The sequence below is a fragment of the Microtus oregoni genome, unplaced genomic scaffold (genome assembly GCF_018167655.1).
Source record: "Microtus oregoni isolate MIOR12 unplaced genomic scaffold, Mior012 000092F_ref0000046, whole genome shotgun sequence".
Lineage (NCBI taxonomy): Eukaryota > Metazoa > Chordata > Mammalia > Rodentia > Cricetidae > Microtus > Microtus oregoni.
This window is the reverse complement of record NW_024544604.1, coordinates 4,086,216-4,107,066: the sequence shown is the minus strand read 5'-3', so window position 1 is coordinate 4,107,066 and position 20,851 is coordinate 4,086,216.

Here is a 20,851-nt window from a genome sequence, read left to right as displayed (position 1 = left end):
CTGCGGTGCGGGGCTCGGCCCTCGCTTGGGGTCTGGCGAGACGCGGCTGTCGTATCTGAATTTCTTCATCTACAAGATCTGAATCCAATCTAGTCGCTGGGAGCCTGTTTGTGTAGCTTTGGGGAGGGGGGAGGTGAGAGAGATGGGGTGGGGTGGCCCACGTGAGGTCGCTCATCCGAGAGGCTTTGCTCGTTAATGAAATCTCGGATGTGTTGGCTGGGAGAGTCCCCCTCCCCCTGGCTGACCCTGAACAGCTGATGGGGACATCGGAGGGTGTCGGGATGCCAAATGGTGACAGTTTGGATCTGCACCAACGGGAACAGGGGCTTTTCCACTCTGATTGCCTTCAGTTCAAATGAGAGTGGGCTTATTTGAGTCAGGTGGATCTGAGGAACAAAGAAAGAGAGAGAGAGAGAGACCCTCAGAGCCGCACGCCTCTGTGTGTATTTGTGGTATGTGTGTGTGTGTGTATTGGACTATCATCTGTGAATCCACAGTTATAGAATTCACAGGGCTGCGTGGGTTTTTAAAGCTTTATTTGAATCCTGATGCTCTATAGACAGGCCAATTATTTCTCCCCTGGGGAATGCAGGCCCTGAAGCACAGTGCCCCACCCCTCCTGAGGGGGGTTGTGGAGCAGAGCTTTGTATGGTAGATAAGGGTAGGGAGGAGTTTTTCTCCAGCTTGTCCCAGTCACGTTGCAGTGGGGGTGTCCCTTACACAGTGGCGTGTTGAAGCCTGGGATAGGAATGTATGATTCTTTCATTTGCTGGGCAAGAGAGAAAACTAGGGAGGGCATTTCAAAAACTATGGTTCCGCAAACATTGCCTTGCTATCTCAAAGCCCCTCAGGGACAGGTGGCATGCTTTGAAGAAAGGGTTAGAAAGAGTCTGGCCCTCCCTGGTTCCCCTCACCTATCTTGGGAGGGCAGCAAGTGGACCGCAGTAGGGGGCAGGGAAGGCTTTCTCAACCAAGTGCACCTTAGCGCTTGGATTTATTTCAAGTGAAAGCCGGTGGCTATATATACCCCTGGGTTAGCACCTGTCCCAAACGCACACCGGACAGCGTGGTGATGAGTTGATCAATTCCAGTAACGTATCAATCCAAGGTGGCCACATCCTGAATGCACTGTCACTGACCAGGAAGGGTGAGGGGACAGGGAGGGGGATTTGGGGGTGCCCCTTCTTTGTACTGGGTTGTGGTGGGAAGGACTGTTTTCTAGTCTTTTCTGGGGTCCTAGTGAAGTCAGTTAGTCCATACCACTAACAGTGCAGGGCATTTGAGCGGGAAGGGAGGTGAGGGAGTTTTGTTTCCTTTCTGGATGTTGCGAGTCTTAGGAATTCAGGAAAATTGGGCAAGTCACCCACCCCATGCTGTTAGGATGCCTTTGCTGGCTCCAATTCAGTGCTTTTCTTCTAGCCTCATTTTTCATTCATTCATCTGGGATTAATCTCATCCTGTGACCGATACAGAAGGGGAAGAACAGGGCACCGTCCTTGCCTCCAAAGACATAGAGGAAATGGGGGGCAGAGGCTAAGGGCAGTGAGTACCATTCACAAGGCTGGCTCTAAGTGGCCTGGTCAGCCGAGGAAAAGGCAGCTTCTCTGATGAGGGTTGGGAGCTGAGAGTGGGTGGGGGAAGGGCATGAGAAGCCGACTTTGGCACTAGGCCTTGAAAAATAAGGATTTCACAGTGGAAAATGACATTCCAGGCGTTAAGCATGAAGGAACCGTTCTGCAATGAAGAAGGGAGAGCTGCTCTAATTATAACTGACACACTGATTTAAACATTTATTCACTCCAGCCACACAAATACACACGTGCACGCACACTCGCAGCACAAACAGCAGGGAGGGGGCCTTCTGGGGGCCCCACCTTGAGTTGCAGCTGCAGTCTATCCTAGAAGGCCTTTTTCTGACTGATTGTAAATCCGATGTGACACAGTTGTCTATGGCACCACACATGTCAGTGATCTGTGGCCGAGGACTGGGGACTATGCCTCTTGGCTTCTCCCAAGTTGGGGGTCCCAGGAAGTAGGCACTGGTTGGAAATTGGGAAAGGGGGAGTCTAGGATTCACCCCTGTGAGAAAATGCATGAGGCTGGACAGATAAAGTGGTTGGCCGGGGGTGGGATTGCTCTAGAGGGTTAGGGACCAGAGTAACCCTGCTGAGTTGTTACAGAATTGAAGGGCCCCTTAGACTCCAGCACTGGTTCTGCCTGAGAAACCTGCTGCCAGTGGGTGTAGACGTAACCCTGGATGAAAGCAATTTTTCTTTGCAATCCTAAGAAGGAGCTCATCTGAGCAACTTCAGCTGCCCCCAGCAGCTCGGAGATTGCAGGGGGACCTGGGAGATGCTGCAGAGGGTCTACTGTGGGGTGGTTGCAAAGAATATGCTTCTTGTGACTGGAGGGGTGGCTCAGAGGTTTGGAGCGCCCATTGCTTTTCCAGAGGACCCAAGTTCAATTCCCAGCACCCACAACAGATGGCTCACAACTGCCTGTAACTCTAGCCCCAGGGGTATTCAATGCATGGGCACCTACACTCACCTACAAATGCCAACACACACACACACACACACACACACACACACACACACACACACGTGCAGAATTTAAAAAGAAATAAAAAAAAGAACTAGCTGCTTTAGGCTAAGGCCTCTGGATGGAGAAGGGAAGACACATACTTTCTAGGTTTCAGCAGCTGGGACATGATGGCTCATGGCACTGCCTTGGGTCTGTGAAGGACCTCTGTTGCTCTTTAGTATTTCCCAATGACACACAGATAAGGTGCCCACAGTGACCATTGTATCCCTATCTGTCTGTCTGTTTTCCTTTCTTCCTCCTGCCCTCCCTCCCTCCCCCTCTCTCTTTCTTTCTTCAAACCCAGAGACTTGTACGTATTAGCCAATCACAGAACTCACTACTCCCTGAGCTACATCAGACATTGGGCTTTTGTTTTAGTTTTTGAAACAGTTTCTTTACAAAGCCCAGAATGACCTTGAACTCATGGTCCTCCTGCCTCCACCTCTTAAGTGCTGAGATTACAGGGTTGTGCAATCATGCCCAGCTGTTTTTGGATTTGATTCAGCTTCATCACATACTGCAATGATTGTTCTGTCTGAGTCTAGGCAGAGAGAAGGCACTGTGAACCATACACTCAGTTCCTCTCCCCAGTTCTTGAAGATTGGCTGCTTAGAAATTACCACCCCCATTTTATACTCAGGGAAACTGGAAACAAGAGGCTTCAAATGGCCTGCTTGTGAACCCCATAAACAGCAAAATTCCTTTATTAAAACCACTTGAAAGAATAATCAATCCTTAGGCTACAAGGTAATAGCACCCAACTTTGATAGATTAGATGATTGATTCTGGCTTCCTATCTGAAAGAATGATAGAACCAGCATCCATAGCTTTTGCCATGGGTGCTGGTTAAGTTTTGTTTTTTTTTAAACTTGACACAGGCTAGGGTCGACTTGGAAGAAGGAACATCAATTGAGAAAACACCTACCTCCATAAGATTGGCCTATAGGCAATCCATGGGTGCATTTTATTGACTAATGATCAATATGGGAAGGCACAGTTCATTGTGGGTAGTACTACCCCTGGGCAGGTTGTCCCCAGTGGTACAAGAAAGCAAGCCGAGCAAGCCATGGGGAGCAAGCCAGTAATCAGTGTTCCTCCATGGCCTCTGCATCAGTTCCTGCCTCCAGATTCCTGCTTGAGCCTGTTCCCTGACTTCCCTCTGATCAGGATGTTTAAGCCAAGTAAACTCTTTCATGCCCCAACTTGGTTTTGACCAGTGTTTTGTCACAGCAACAGAAAATGAACTAGAACACCATGTAGCTGGCTCTTCCCTCATAGCGTCAGATAATATTTATTGCCCTATTCATGCTGGGCTTGACTACAACACACTTTAACTAATGGAATGCATGCGTGGTGTGAACAGAGGCTTTCTGTGCGCTTTGCATGATCTGACTGGATCTTTTCTGGTCCAGCCATCACCCTGTACAGCACTTGCCGGGAAAAGCTGTCTGGATAAGATGAGGTCCATGGATCTGAAGCAAATTTACAGTCTAGAGCTGGGTCCAACTTAGCTTAACTGAAATCAGCTAAATTGTAGCCGACCCACTGATCTGTGAGTGAGAAAGCCAAATGTTTGCTGTTGGAGGCTACTAAGATTTGAAGGTATGTTTATTACTCAGTAGTATCACAGTGAAAACTGACTAATACATTAACCCTGTTAGCCCTGATGTATAGGTCCCAGAGCCCCTTACTGAACGCATTTGGACTATGACCCAGGCGAAGTACTACTTTACAGTCTCTAGAGGATTGTAGTCTAGCAAGTGTTGAGAACCATGAGTTAAAGCGTGCCTATAAGTATTAATCATGGCCAGATCTTCACAAAATTATAACCTCTCTGCTACACACCAGTGCCCATTCCTCTTTTTCTTTAGACGGTTCTTTTCTCCATTGTCCTTTAAACCTCAGTGTGAATTCAGTAAAGAAGCTGCATTTCCGGGAGTTATTTGTAGCTGAAGCATCATCTCTACACTGTAGAATAAAAACCTTATCCCATTCAAAGATCTGTGGGCAAAATAACCAACAAGCAGACAAGTTATCTCCCATTCCACCCAAGCCAGGAAACAAGATTTCCTAGAAGCAGGGTAGAGCATGGGATGGAATGGGAGTTCTGGCCCCAAAGTGGGGGGTGGGCAGTCAACCTAGGACTTGGAGGGACACTTGAAAGTTGGGCTCCTCATGAGACATATAATGCCCAGAACAGGGTGGGATCCAGCTGTGGTGGTGTGGGGGTCCTGTGTGGGGGTCCTCTGGAACATTCCATGGGGATGTAGCTCTATCGTTCTGGGCAATTGCACAGTGCCTGCTATGTACATCCACAGACCATCTGCTTGGTCACAAACCAGCCCTACAGCAAACTAGGGAGGCCCCTCCCCTACTGTGCAGCCTGAAGTCCTCTCCTAGCTCTTTCTCTTGCCCCACGGTGGCTCCTGGGGATGCGTTCACCCTCCACCCTTCCTTTGAGTCCTCTAACCCCAAAGGACTGCCATTATCCTCTCTGTCAGTCAACAGTTGACTCTCTGCAACTGGGCTCAGACCTCTAGCTCACACCCCCCACCCCTTTTCATACTCACTTTAGGGAGCCTCACAGGCCTGGCAACCCTCCGTTTTTCATTCTTCCACACAGAAGGCCTATTTCATGTTGCTTAGAGGGATGCCATGCGTCAACGGTGACTCATACTCCCAAAGGGAGTCTTGCCCTTCTCTAAATAAAGAAGGGTGAAAATCCTAGTCTGATGTTTGTCAGGGAATCCTACTACCTTGCTTCTCCAGCGTTGCAGTGTGACAGGAGATGGCACAGCACTCACGGCCTTTACAAATGCCACCTGCAGCTCTGACTCCGTTATGGAGCTTACATTTTCTTCCTTTTCGGATAGGTGCCTATGGTGGTGCTTGGAATGATGCCTTAACGTGGCTCCCGGGTTTCTTATAGTGAAGGACAGGCCGAGTCAGGCTTGATGTACTGCTAGGCCTCAGCAGGTAGTGTTTTCAGTGACTGACTCTGTGACAGGGACTCTAGACCCTTCTGAAAGCAGCTACTTGTCTAATGGCCGCTATTCAATGGCCATTTCCCCACAATGGGCATCAACTCAGAAGGGTCATGCTAGTTCTAGATTTTTCTCTGTGGACTCAGAGCCCACCCCCCAACTCCTTGGCTGGCGGGGGTCAAAGCTCCTCATTTTTTCTAACTTTTTAAATAAACTCACACCTTCTTTTCTTTCTCCTTATTTCCATCCTGTTCCAAGGATATGGTATTGCCTCTTCTCAGCTAAAGGAGGTAACGGTGTCTTTGACAGTCAGGGATTTGTCATTGAGTTCCAAGGCACTTCAATTCTGCTTGCCGTTTGAGACAACAGTTCGTGGAACTACGGCCACGAAGTTCACTGGACACAGCAGAAAATGCCCCTACCACTTAGCAATCATCGCTTCCTGTGGTTAAATTCTGTTCTGGCAGTAGAAGGATAGCCTTTGTAATCCTGCGGAAAGTTACTTTTCTTCGCGTGGATGTGTGTGCACAGGTGCAGGTGTGTGCAGAGGGTGTGTGTACACAAGCGAGTGCGGATGGCTAAACGGTGGCCTTGGGTCTCCTTCCTCAGAGCTGTCCCCCTTGCCCTTGTTATTGTCCTAGAGCCCTCTGATGCGTGTCAGGGGACCTGTCTCCTCTCCAATGCTAGGGTGGCAGGTGTGCGACATCACACCTGGCTTTTTTTTTTAAATGTGGGTTTGGGGGATTGAATTAAGGTCTTCATGCTAGCAAGGCAAGCATTTTACAGACTGAGCTGTCTCCCCACCCGAGTCCTGAGGAGAATTAATTCTTGTTAAAGGGAGGCCTCAGAAATGACCAGGTAACACGTTTGAAAAATGAAGGTAATAATAAGTTCAGCAAAACAATTGAACACTGTTTATTTTAAATGGCTGCTTGCCTTCTTTGTCGTGGGAATTAAAGCAAGGGTTTTATTGGCGCATGGAAACCTTCCTGATTTGAGCTTTGCTTCTTATCTTGTCTTCTGTAAGAAGAGCACAGAGATGGTCAGAGCATCATAGGGTGCCTGTGGGAGCTCCTAGAGGAGGCAAAAGTGGTGTGGGGAGGGTTGCCAGACCACTATTCATTTCCAGACCCCAGTAGATGTCTGTGTTTTGTTCTTCCCTTTATCCAGTAATAGCCTCCCAATTATCGCTGAAAAAACTGGTTTGCACCCATTTCGGTTCTTGAGGTGCTTTGGGTAGATGCCCATCCACTTAGCTCTGAAGAGAACACAAGGTTTTAACCATCAGTTTAGGCCAAACACAGTAATTTGTTCACAAAACTGGCACACGACACAAGCCTGGCCAGTGTGTCCTAATTCTGGGCTGGTGATTGCAGCCACTTGAACAAGGAAACTCTAGCTCAGGGATAGAGTGTAGGACTAGAGCATCTTGGCTACCATTTCAAAGAGGCTTTCCTGACAGTGGCGTCAACAGAGGAAAAACCCACCAAGAAGTGAAAGGGAGACAAGAGGAAAGGAGTTCATTTCTGTATCCAGATCCAGCTGTTCCCGAAATCAGCAATTTCTGAACTTTGAAGGCGTATGAAGCCATCATCTCAGCCTCGTGAGGTAGTTAGAGTTGGGGTTTTGTGACTCAGAAGCGTTTCCATGTAGTGTGTCATGCTGAGTAGCCAGACTCCCTGGGAAAGGGTATGTGGGAAGATGATGGACTGGCCTTAGCTTCTTGAATTAGCTGTCTCAGGAGGTTGATGCTGGGTCTGCATGGTTGACGAGGACGCCTTGAGAAGTTGAGTCCTCTGGGGTAGCCTGTCACCTTGGTGCCCCCAGTGAATTCCAACTCTCTGACTTCTTATGCAATCCCTCAAGACCCTGATTCTGCAGATTCGTCCCATGACCTGTCACAGGAACAGCAGGAAGTGCTGTGTGACCAGAGGCACGATGGAGTCTTTTCTCTAGTGGAGCTCCATTTGACACATAGCAGCTGTGTGGTTCATGTGGAGGGATCAAATGGAAGGGAACCACGGCCCTTGTGTCCAGAGCCTGTAGCTGCTGCTGTGACCCTGAGTGAGGTTGTCATGTCTATTCTAAATACAATCAGGCTTCCACATGACTTCAGGTGTGTGTGTGTGTGTGTGTGTGTGTGTGTGTGTGTGTATGTGACCCCAGCTGTCAAGTCAGCCTGTAGATACCTGAGAGAAACAATCTCTAAATGCTGGCTGGTTTGTTAAACGACAAGCGCTAACTGGGTGTTGGTAAGAGGGTAATAAAGACAGGTGATACTAGTTCCACCGGGCTTGGGGACCTGCCTCACCCACAAAAGCTAACAGTTAGGAGAAGGGGTGCTGAGTGAAGGGGGCACCTTATTGCATACCCAGTAAAGCTTGCCTGGGTTGGCTAAGCTTGCACAGGAAGTTCAAGGAGGCTGGTAAGATTCCACAGAAGCCAGTGCTGCCCTTCGGGGTTTTTTCTCTGCTTTGAAGGACTTGACAACTTGTGGTCTTGGTCCTTGGTCACAGAGAAAAACAAAGGGGTGTGGTGGGGAGCCATAGGAAGAACGCGGCTTCTAGACTTGATCTCCTCCAAAGGTGAAGCCACTAAGAGAGAGCCATCTCATTTTTGTCTCATTTTGTGAGTGAATTCTAAATAAATGAATGACCAAAAGAGCCCATATGCACACTGGAAGGACTGTGCTCGGAGGATTTTGAGAGTCGAATGATGTTCTTCACTTCTTATGTGCACTAATGAGAGAGTTTTACAAAGTTATTAACTGGTTAATTGGTTGCTGGGTGGAACGGGGCAGAGGACAACTGCCCAGGGTTGAATTTCCCTGTCGTTTCATTGAGAGGGTCTTTCTCGTTTCAGCTACTACACTTCCTACTGCAGGCTGGCTGGCCCCGAACTTGCTGCTGCTTCTTTAGTCTCCGCCTTCTGTCTTGCTGCAGGAATCATGAGATGACAGCTGTACTCCGCTGCATTTTGACTTTAAAAACCCAAACCAAAACAATGGGTTCTGGGGCTCGAACTCAGGTTGTCAGGAGTGTGTGGCAAGCCTTTCAAGCCACTGTGCTGCCCCACCCACCAGTGCCAGAGCTTGCGGGGGTTTATCGGGTGCCGAACAGTGTGCTGGCTGCTCCCTCCCATTCTCTCCTCCTTTTTGACTCCTATCAGCAAAGGGCCCTGATGGCCATCTGGGTACCACGGTCAGCTGGAAAGGGACTCAGGTCGGGTCTCTGCAGAAACATGTTCCAAGTCAAGACTTAAGTGCACATGGCAAATGAAAAGTGTTGGCCTCAGAAAGTGCCAGCAGGATGTGGGTGGGGGCAGGGAGGAGTGGAGAAGGGAGAGGCAGCAGGTCATTCTTGTAGGCAACTGGGACTTACTGGGTCATGATGGGAAAGAAGGGGGAATTCGTGTCGAGATTTCCTAACCCCATGGCAAAGGAGCCCGAGCTCAGCCTCTGAACTCTTTCCTGCTCCTAACCGGTGGAAGGAAGAGGTAGCTCCCACAGCTGGAGAAAGCCTGAGGGTTTCTAGCAGGTTCTTCCAGTAAGAAGTTGGCAGCTTACAAAGGCACAGCCAGCAAGGCTGAGTGCATGCTGCCGGCAGTGGCAGCTTCTGCTCCAGTAAGTACTTGGCGGGGTCATCTCGATGGTAAGTGGTGGAGCTGCAGTTTGAACCCAGTGGCTTGCCTCCAAGTGTGTGCCTTTGACCCTCGTGCTCCTCGGCATCACTGCTGGTGGAAAGAGCACACAGAGACAGCTCCTTTTCTGATGACCCATTTAAAACGGTGTTAACATAATTATTCATTCAAACGCGGACAAAGCCACAGCTTGCACACCTTGAAAGGACACAGGCCCAGAGTCTGTAAAATAAATGCATCGTGACATGGCCTGGCAGCTGCTTTAGAAGCATACTCCCTGCAGATGCTGCCTGCTGCTCTGAAGCTGCTACTGCTGCCCTGGTTCTGCCCTGGCTCTGCCCTGGCTCAGTTGGACAGCATCCCTCAGGACATGCCCATCTGAGGGGAGTGAGACCAAAGGCTCAGGGCAGTTTCTCACCTTGCCCCGTGTGGGAAGTAGTGCCATGGTAGAAGCCTTTAGTGGGCTGCAGTAGCCAATAATTCTGGTAAGACTCACTGTGCCTGTCATGCCCCCAGCTTAAAAGGCGGGTAGCCACTGAGCAGGGAGAGCAGGGGACAGGGCTCTGTGCCGTGCTAGAAACCCTGAGGGCCTCCGTGAACTGCAAGCTGGATGGAGCCAGAGATTCATCCGGTTTCTCTTGAGAAAGTTTTTCCAAGCCAGCCTTAGGCTACCACGATCCAGAAACTGCCTTTGCGTGTTCAATCTGTAGTGGGCTGTGGTGGAGTGCTTGATAGAGGCAGCCCCCAGGGCACGAGGGGTTCTGAGCAGCACTGAACCTCAGTGCTGGCCAGACTGCTGGAGATCTACAGTTTGGCCTGTATTCTCAGCAGGGAGACTGAGGCACAATTGCTTAGAGGTGCAATGGTGGGAACTCCAAATTCATGGAAGGAACTTGAGCTGTAGCTCGGGTGCTAGAGTGATTACCTAGCTCGCATGAATCCCTGGATTTATTTCCCAGTACCACATAGACCAAGCATGATTGTACATGCCTGTAATCCCAGCTCAGGCGGTGGAGGCAGGAAAATCGCAAGTTCAAGCTCATCCTTGCCTACATAGGGAGTCTGAGGCTGGCCTGAGCTGCTTGAGACCTCATGTCAATAACTTTTCTGGCTTGTTTTATGTCAACTTGACACAAAATAGCATCATTTCGAAAGGGGAACCTTAGTTGAGAAAATATCCCCCACTAGATTGGCCCGATGGCAATCCTGTAGAGTGTTTTCTTAATTGGCGATTGATGCGGAAGGCCCAGCCCACTGTGGGTGGTGCTGTCCCTGGACTGAAGCTGCTACTGCTGCCGGCAGTTTTGGGTGGTGTGGTTCTGGGTTCTAGAAGAAAGCAGGCTGAGCAAGCCATAGAGAACATGCCAGTAAGCAGCGCTCCTCCATGGTATGGATTTGATCAGTTCCTTCTTTCAGGTTCCTGCCCTGACTTCCTATGATGATGAACTGTGATGTGGAAGTATAAGCTGAAATAAGACCTTTCCTTCCCAAGTTGTTTTTGGTCATGGTGTTTCATCCCAGGCACAGGAACCCTAACTGAGATATCTACAAATGGAAAACTAGCAGCAGCCAGACAGGTCAAGCAGAAATCAATGCTAGCAGCTAGCATCTATGCCCTCTTCTCTACAATAGCTCATCCCCTCCCTCCCTTCCTCCCTTTCTCCCTCCTTCTTTCCTTTCTTTCCTTCTTTCCCCCTTTTCTTTTTCCTCTCCTCTTCTGTCCTCCCACACCCCCTTTTTTTGCCTATGCTTTCCTTCCGTCCTGAGAAGAAGCTATCAGTTTCCTCACTACTGAATTTTGAGTAGGGAGGACCGGTGTCACCCAGGGCTCTGGCAACATGCATCCTTTGAAGCAAGCTCATCAGTATGATGAAGAAAGAGAAATAGAGAGCGGATCTAATCTATTGGCCTGTTTTTCTAATTACCAGATTGATTTAGCAGAGAAATCTCCCCAGGAATTTGACTTCTCGGCAAGGTCTTTGCAAGCTGTAAATTTGTTCTCTGGGAAAAAAAGCCCCCACGAAATCCATACAGATTTGGGGGAACCAGGGTCCTCTAATCAGGACCCAGAGCTTATTTGTTTTCTAATGGAATCTGAATAGAATTTAACGCACAGCCATTCTGCGCGGAGCGCATTCATAATTTTAATTAACAAATTAGGAGCTATTTTGCTCCCCTTTGAACGGCAGTCATGTGGGCCTGCTTCCTTTTCGGCCAATTTAGTCAACTCGGATGATTTTAATTACAACAGTCACGAGCACCAGAAATTCCTGCGTCTGACAGATTCGCGACCTGGTCCATTGACTCTCATTTAAAAGCAAGTTTTCCATGAACAGAGATCTCCAAGGGGGCTGGTGGGTGTCGAGAGCGGGGGGGGGGGGGGGGGGGGCTGGGCTCTATGCCCTGGGGCACAGGCAGAGAAGAGCCTCATTTTCCATTCTGAGACCCATTAGTCATGATTAGGAGGTGGCCAGTTCTCCGTGGCCCCGCCTTCGCAGTGTGAAGAAGCAGCAGAAGCGGTTTCGTTGCAAGGACATGGAGCCAAGCAGTCCCCATAGTTGGAAATTTGGCCTGGCTCCCATGCTTCTCAGATGCTGACATGCCCAGAAATCCCCAGGGGTCTTGTTAACAGGCAGATTCTGATTTAGTATGCTTCTGTGTTGAGGGTGTGGCCTTAGAGTCTGCTTGCCACTGCTGTCCGTCCTTGAACCACACTTTGAGGAGCAAGGATTTCTCTGGTTATGTGTTTCCAGAAGGTTTCAGAACCTAAAGGGAGCCTAGTTGCTTGAAACACTTGCACTGACAGGGGCAACAGGGGATGGAGACCCTGCTCCACGGTACTGCATGGTCCCATGGTTTTGTAAAGACCTCCGTTCAGGTGCAATCCGATTCTTGACTTTGTTGTGGGAAAGAATTTCAGAAAGAGCCAGTAGGAAGCAGAGTTGCAGTTTATTTAGGGATTTAAAGTTCTTTATGTGTACTCAAGTATCGTGGCACATATGTAGAGGTCATGGGACAATTTGCAAGAGTCACTTCTCTTCCACCATGTGGCTTTCATGGAGTGAACTTAAGTCATCAGGCTTGGCAGCAAGCACCTTTACCTGCTGAGCCATCTTGTCAGCCCAATTAAGAGACTTTTATATAGATTGTAAGCACCAGCATTATGAGAATGAGAAGCAAGAGAAAGGAAGGAAGGAAGGAGGGAAGGAAGGAAGGAAAGAAGGAAGGAAGGAAGGAAGGAAGGAAAAAAGGAAGGAAGGAAGAGCAGCAATTAAGGGTCTTTATGGTAGCTAGATACACTGTTTTGATGGCTTCAGAAACTTGAATTTCACTGTAGCACCTAGGGTGCTGAAGAACCAGAGACACCCTAACCCCTCTTTGAACACCTTTCTCATCTAAAGCATGTGTCTGAGCTCCTGTCACCTCTGAAGTAACCTTGACTGACCAGACACAAAGGGCCTATGAGAGGGTTCGCTGAGCTGGGAACTCTGGGTGAAGTCAGGGACTTGGAAGAGGGAAGGTTGATGGTATCAGCAAACTCTATTGGAGGCAAAGAGTCGGTTCTGGAACCTTCTGTTCTTAGTCTTCTCTGTGCCAACACAGTCCATGCTGAATTAGCAAAGCTGAGAGATCTCGAGTATGCACTATTCCCTGGAGGTTGCTATAAAAAGAGCTAGTCCCCGCTCCCCACCCCCACCTGCTGTGGAGATGCCTTGGAAATTTACGGTGTGCCGATAGTTTGAGACCCAGCACATAGCTGGGTGATGGGTTACAATGAGGAGAGCTACGCCAGCCCCTTCTTTCATCAGATATTTATAGCATTTATGTTCTCTCAATGATGTAGGAGTGTCTTCTGTTTTGTGTTGATTTCATTGGTTAAATAAAGAAACTGCCTTGGCTTTTTGATAGGGCAGAAAATTAGGTAGGTGGAGTAGACAGAACAGGATGCTTGGTAGAAGGCAGTGTGTCAGACACCATGGCTTTCCTTTCCGAGACAGATGCCGGTTAGACTCATCCCGGTAAGCCACAGTCAAGTGGTGATACAGATTATTAGAAATGGGTTGAATCAATATGTAAGAGCTAGCCAATAAGAGATTATAACTAATGGGCCAGGCACTGTTTAAATGAATACAGTGTTGTAGTAATAAGAGCAGCGGGCTGCGTCCCTGGCACTCGGCCGCCCCCACGGCTAGCTTTACCCGAAATAATTACACAGAAACTGTATTCTTTTAAACACCGCTTGGCCCATTTCTATCTAGCCTCTTCTAGGCTAGCGCTCGCACCTGGACTAGCCCATTTCTAATAATCTGCTGTAGCCCATGAGCTGGCTTACCAGGAATGATCTTAACCTGCATCTGCCTGGAGTGGGAGAATCATGGCGACTCCCTGACTCAGCTTCTTTCTCCCAGCCTTCCATTCTGTTTACTCCACCCACCTAAGGGTGGGCCTATCAAATGGGCCTAGCAGTTTCCTTATTGCTTAACCAATGAAATCAACAGATTGATATATGACACTCCCCCATCACTTCCCCTTTTTCTGTTTAAACAAAAAAAGGAAGGCTTTAACTTTAACATAGTAAGATTACATATAACAAAACAGTTATCAAGCAAGAATTACAGTTACAATATTTATATCTATTTTACCTTTTATCATAACAATGGAAAACTATAACTATATATCCATTCTTCAACTCCATCAAAGACTCCAGAAGGATATAATATTACCTAACAAACACGAAGTCCAAAACTTTAGAAATAACAGAGACATCTCGCTGCCTGGACAGTCAGTCACCCAAAGTTCTTTTGTACCGTTGGGGCATCCATCTTCAGCCTTCAGGCCCAAAGTATCCAGCAGACATTTTCATCAAACAGGAAATTCCAAAGACAGTTCAGTCACTTTCTGCTGTGTCCTGCAGAATGTCTCGCAGACTCTTTCATGAGTCAGGAACCCCGAAAGACCATCTCACCTTTAGGCAAGTTCAGCATTCCTCTCTCTGTGGGTTCTTTGTGTCCAGTTTATGCATCAGTCCAGGCAAGAGCAGTTTCTTGCCCAAATGGCTATCAAACTCCATAAGGATCCTCTTCGATGCCCATCTTCTTCTTGAAGTAGATTGGTGCTGCCAGGAGCAGAGTGTCTCATTGTCATGAAAAGTCCTAATTTATTAAAATATTTTAAATGCCATATTCTGCAGTCTTTGAAAGATATGAAGAATGTCTATCTAACTGAAATGTATCTCTATATATCTAGAAAATCTAACTAACATGACTACAAGCTTGACTATTACTGATGATTATCCATTAACCTATATTTCTTAATTATACATTACATTTTTTAATGAACTACACAATCACAATATTTTAATCAATAGCAGAAATATGCATATACATATAACAAAATTGACCTTAAATCTCTATCAATAAAGCAAAATCTATACTAATAAAAATTATTCATATCTATATCATATCCCCCTTTAAATGTAAAAGAACGTTTATAAACCATATTTGGGAACATGGGCGCAGTTTTTTCTCTTCAAACTGCTTCCTGCTGAATGGGGCCATCATTAATTAGGTCTTTCATGGTATAACCTGTGTGCTAGTTTCATCTCAGTTGGCAGTTGAGCGAAGCAATTTTCTGAAGATGTTCACACCAACCCTTCAGGAGGGCGTGGTCCATCATACCACATCGGAATAGAAGAAATGAACAGGGTCTCATCCTCTGTGAAAACAAAATAAGAAACTCCTTTCCAAAGCATCATGTCCTTAGATCCAAATTTCAAATTCAAGGCATTTTCAAAATATCTATGTTGGATTAGTTCAGCAGCATTTATAAACAAATATCTTTTAGCAGCTGTTGCTCCTTCCTCAGCATTCAAACAATTCAAAGAGAGCATAATTGCATACAGTATCAAAATTCTCTGTCTATTTTCCATCTTTGTACAGCTTTGTTTTAACCTCTATTTCGTTTATTTTTACTTTTAACTTTTTGTTTTTTTGAGACAGGTTCTCTGTATCTTTGATCTAGAATAACTCTGTAGACCAGGCTGTCCTTGAACTCTCAGAGATACCACTGTCTCTGCCTTCCAGGCATTCGGGATTAAAGGTGTACACTACTACACCTTGAACTCACAGAGATCTGTTTGTCTCTGCCTTCTAGGCACTGGGATTAAAGGTGTGAGCTACCACACCTTGAAGTCACAGAGGTCAATCTCCCTCTGCCTTCCAAGTGTAGGGATTAAAGGTGTGTACTACCACACACAACAACTCTCTTTTTCTTTTTTTTTACTTTAAGAACTTCAACTTTTAGCTTGCATATATTTTTAACACACTGTAAACCATTTAGAAATTTTTTGTCTTTGAATCTCTCTTTACTGTATATCTCTCTTTTTCTGACCACATGAGTCTTTAATTTACCAAGCAATATCAGTAGGACTAAAGCTGTGGCTTTGCCAGCTAGATCCAGTCCATTCCTTAGCTTTCCAGCCTCATGGCTGAGGTACTGGCTGTAGCCATGTTTACTGCCACAACTCTATGGCATTTCAAGGTTCCTGCCAGCAAGTAAGTTGCAGCATTATGTCCACAGACAACATACAAGTCTTCTCTCTGTAGTTGGCCCTCCTTCCTCAAACAGTCAGACTTTGCCCTGGCAGGACGACCCAGAAAGCTGGCATTTTAAAACAACACAGGTTTTTTTCCTGCTGCTGAGTCAGGAAAATTTCAAAATGGAGGACGTACTATTTTGTGCTAGCTCTGGGGCCGCCAGGTAGGAGCGGCACTCAGCACTTTTATTCTGAGACTGAGCGTGTAGCACAGAAATTCTTTTCATCCAAGTTACGTCCAAATCTGACACACAGAGCACTGCGCAGTCTGAAAACACGTCTCTGTATGCCATGCTCTTCAGTCTGCCTAAGCCTGATTCGGCCTTCTGCCCAGGCACAGTCTCAGAGCACTCTCCTTCCGATCCCAAGTGGGAACACAAACATCCAGTCCCATAAAAGCCATTGAAATGCTTTAAAGCCAGAGTTCACACTGGCAGCACAGCCCCAAGAAGCTGTGCTTTAAAATGACGCAGCGGTTTTTCTGCTGCTGATGCCGAATCAGGAAATCTCTCTACGGCACGCCACCAACAAAGAGCAAAACTCTGCGATAAACTCTGTTTTTTCTCTGTTTAAAATTAAGCTCTCTCAGGTTTTTAAGTGGATTTAGCCCATCACGTCTGGGCGCCACTCTGTAGTAGGAGCTGTGGGGCTGCATTCTGCCACCCAGCTCCTGCCACCGGCTAGCTTATGCCCAAAATAACAACACACAAATTGTATTCTTTTAAACACTGCTTGCCCCATTTCTATCTAGCCTCTTCTAACTCTCGCACCTAGACTAGCCCATTTCTAATAATCTACTGTAGCCCACGAGGTGGCTTACCAGGGAGATTCTAGCCTATGTCCATCCTGGGTCGGAGCTTCATCGTGTGTGTCTGCCTGGGAGTGGGGCATGGCGTCTCTCTGCTCCAGAGAGCAGAGCTGTCGAGTCTCTGAGCTCACTTCCTCTTCCTCCTAGCATTCTGTTCTGTTTACTCCACCCACCTATGTTCTAAGCTATGAGTCAAGCAGTTTGTTTATTACTTAACCAATGAAATCAACAGATTGATATATGACACTCCCCCATCAATACAGTTTCTGTGTTATTATTTCCAGGGTTAAGCTAGCCATGTGGGAGCTGGGCAGGACGAAAAGCAAGCCTGCTCACCTCATCACTACATTCAGCTAGGTGAATGTGTGCACATTTGGGGCAGGAATTGTAGAACTATGATGTCATCACCACAAGAGAGATGGCCAGGAGAATAAGAAAGAATAACAGCAGTCCAGATGAAGTGACAATCCCCAGTTTACTTGGCTATGGATTCCAACAAGCTTATCCATCATACATAAGCATTTTTATGATAGTTTAAGGGGGCTGGATTTTTGATCATGATAGTTTTGGTGACTTCAAGGATGACAGGTTAATTTGGGGATGTGAGTGCAGTATGGTACCTATGTTAAGCAGAGAGTTCTTGTTTTTCCAGACTTGTATTGAAATACTTCTGGGAGAACAAAGCTGCTGTCTGGGCTTTGCTTTAGAATTGTATGGGGATGGAGGTTGGTGAGAATTTGAGAACCTGATCCTCACTGGTGGTTGTTCAGAGTTGTGGAATGGGGTCATTGGAGTTTGTATTTGGTTGGAACACATCCCCGAAGTCTCACATGTCAGAAGCATGATCCCCAGGGTAACGGTATGGGAGGTGATGGAGCTTTTAAGAAGTGGGGCTTAGTAGAAAGTAAGTAGGTCATGGGGGTGGGGCATTGTCTTTGGGAAGAAAGGGTGTAGTTCCCATGGGATCCTAGTCAGTTCTCTAGAGAAGGCTGCTCTAAAAACCAAGACAGGCCCTATTGCTCTTTGGATTCCTATCTCATTATTCAATATCTCTTTTACAATAACCCCCTTATGATGCCATCTGCCACTATATGTTGGATTTAAGGGGTCCTCATGAGAGTCCAGAAGATACTGATACCATGCTTGTTGACCTCCCTAACTGTGAGTTTAATAAACTTCTCTTCTTTATAGGTTATCCAGCCTCTAGTATTTTATTATACCAAGAGAGGAGATGAATACACCATCCCATATCCCCTACACATTAAAAATAATCAGAGCAAGATGAACCCATATGATGATAACTTTGTAATGCATTGTACAGGAAATGAACATAACTGCATTTTGTTGTTACTGCTGTTGCTCTTGTTTTTGAGACAGGATTTGATACATAGCCCACGCTGTCCTTAAACTCAAAGTTGCCCTGCCTTAGCCTCCCAAATTCTAGGACTGTAAGCGTATATCACCACAAGGAACATTGTGTAGCAATTTCATCCTGACCTTTGGAAGGAAGGTATGGGGAGGCCCCTTAACCTCACCAGAAAGTTACAAGAACCTGTAAGAAATGTACAAGACTCACAGGCCCTTTCCTGTGGTTAAATAAGCAGTAATGATTGTCATAGAGAGGAGACTCTTGGTGGAACTACCTTCAAGTTGGGCAGAATACTCCAAGAATGCAGTTTTCATGTTGGGGTGAGCTTTTTGTTGGTTCAGTTGTATGAAGCATCAGGGCTCCTATAAGAAACCCTCACCCACATTCCCGTAAGTAGCCTCAATACAATAAACTCATTGGCTCACTAAGCTAAATTTGTGTGAGATTGTTTCTTTGGCTGTCTCAGGATCCTATTTATCTGGGTAAATAGACATTTGGTCCTATCTCCTCATGAAAAAGAACTGCAACACCCAGCAAGACTTCTCTTTTAAAGAGTGTGTGAGAGATTGGTATCTCAGTCTTTCTAGGGAGAAAATCCCATTCTATTTCCTACGTTCCACGACATAAGAACATTCTTATGGTGTCTGTCTGTCTCTGTAGATTTTCTTCTGGTTCAATAGGGTCTTGGGGACATTGTATTGAATTGTTTGACCCCTATTCTCATCTGTGATGGGTACACTAGCAAGCTGACTTGGATCCTGGTCTTCAGAGTGTTCCAGATAAGATTCTGAGTTGAGAAAGCAGGCTGTACCTTGTTCATCAGATCCAAAGGTGGCCAAGGTGAGAAGTACTCAGCTTCAAATTGAGTTTTACAAGGAATGGTGGAGAGGGGGATACTCAGGTGACCAGGTGAGAGAAAACTGGATGAGCTAGGAGATGGATGGGGCAGGTGTCAGTAATGGTTCCTCAGGATCACCAAGGTTCTTAACAATTGTGTTGACAGCAAAAACAAACCTCCTTCTGCTTTAAAAGTAACAGTTGAGCAGAATCCAGAGCTGGGCTACCACTTCAGGGGACTGACATCTTGAAGGAGGTGTCCATATCATTCCCATTTTCTAGTTGAGAAAACTTTGGCTTGAAAAATTTAGTCAGGGGTGGGCAAGATGGCTCAGTAGGGAAAAGGTGCTTGGTGGCCCGAGTTTGATCCCTGGGACGCATATGGTGGCAGGAGAGAACAGAACATACTATGGTACTCTCACTCACACATGTACACACACTAAAATGACTAACTGAATGAACGAATGAACACACAATACATGTAATTAAGAGTTTAATCAGTATGTCCACTTTTGCTCCACTCCTGATAAAAGCTGACACCTAGGCCTACGCAATGTTAGGCTATTCCTCAACTAGCAGGGTCTTCTCTTCTTTAGAAGGAGGTCAGCTCCACAAAGCTCTGATTGAACACACAAGATCCCTAGTTGGAACTAGAATAAAAGGAACAGAAAATAATAAATAATCTCCTTGCATGCCATTGTCCTTGGGCTTGTTAGGATTATACACACCATTTTCTGTGTTGAGGAGCATTTACTATCCCATGAAGTCAAGTACTAGAGATTGTAAGGGTTTGAATCCCAAATCTTTGCAATCAAAACATGATAATCTTCAATTCAAAGTTGCCAATTTGAATTTCAACTTAAGTTTTACCAAGGATTTCAACATCAGTGGTACCAAGAATTTCAGCATCAGTGGTACCAAGGATTTCAGCGTCAGTGGTACCAAGGATTTCAGCGTCAGTGGTACCAAGGATTTCAGCGTCAGTGGTACCAAGGATTTCAACATCAGTGGTATCAAGGATTTCAGCGTCAGTGGTACCAAGGATTTCAGCGTCAGTGGTACCAAGAATTTCAATGTCAGTTGTACCAAGGACCACTTTTGGTAGTTGGGGACTTCCTCTATGGTTTGTCAACAAAGACCTTTGCTTAGGCCTTTTGCTCTGTCCACTGCTGCTAGGAACCAGATCAGATCAGAACCCTTGAAGGGTTCTTTAGTTCTAGTTACTAATAGTAGCTCAAAATTGACCTATAAGCAAACAATTTGACCTATAGGTACATGCCATTGATATTAAGGATAACAGATTGATTTATAATGCCCCCAAACTTGAAACAATCCATATATCAAATGACATGAAGATACAGAAACGAACTGGTATATTACACAGCCACAAAAAGGAAAGACTGACTGTGTTGAAAAAATATTCAACAAGGAAGCTAGACACATAAAAGAATATGATGTCTGATGTCTTCCACTTACATAAGGTTCCCATAATATACAAACTTTATCTACAGTGATAAGAATCTAAGCTGTGGTTGCCTTGGGCAGTAACTGATTGGGACTGAGTACAAGGGAGGTTTTTGGACTGTTGGTCTTAATTCTTGCATTTCCCCAAATACATTAGGTTTACCTTTGGGGGGGGTGAATATTTCAGTTCCTTCCTCCAACAGCTCAAGGTTCTCGCTCTCAAACAAAAGAGATATTTTGAGATAGTCTAAGCAGACAGATTTATTAAAGGATGTTAAATGGTTACTGTACTCTAGGGAGGGCCAAACATTTGACCTTGGCTGCTTTGGGGCCAGAACAGTGCAGCCAGGATAATGTGGTGGAGGGGAGGGGGGAGGAAATACACCTCCAACAAACAAAGAGCTTACTAAAACCACCCTGACCTTGCCTGCAGCTCAACACCTTTGGCCTTGGCATCAGACGGGAGAAGTTCAGCCCCAGAGGTCCCAAAGTGGAGACTCTGCCTTTCTTTCAGAAGATTTCTGTCTTTTGTGGGTCTGACACTGCACACAGTTCTGAATGGAATCCAGGTT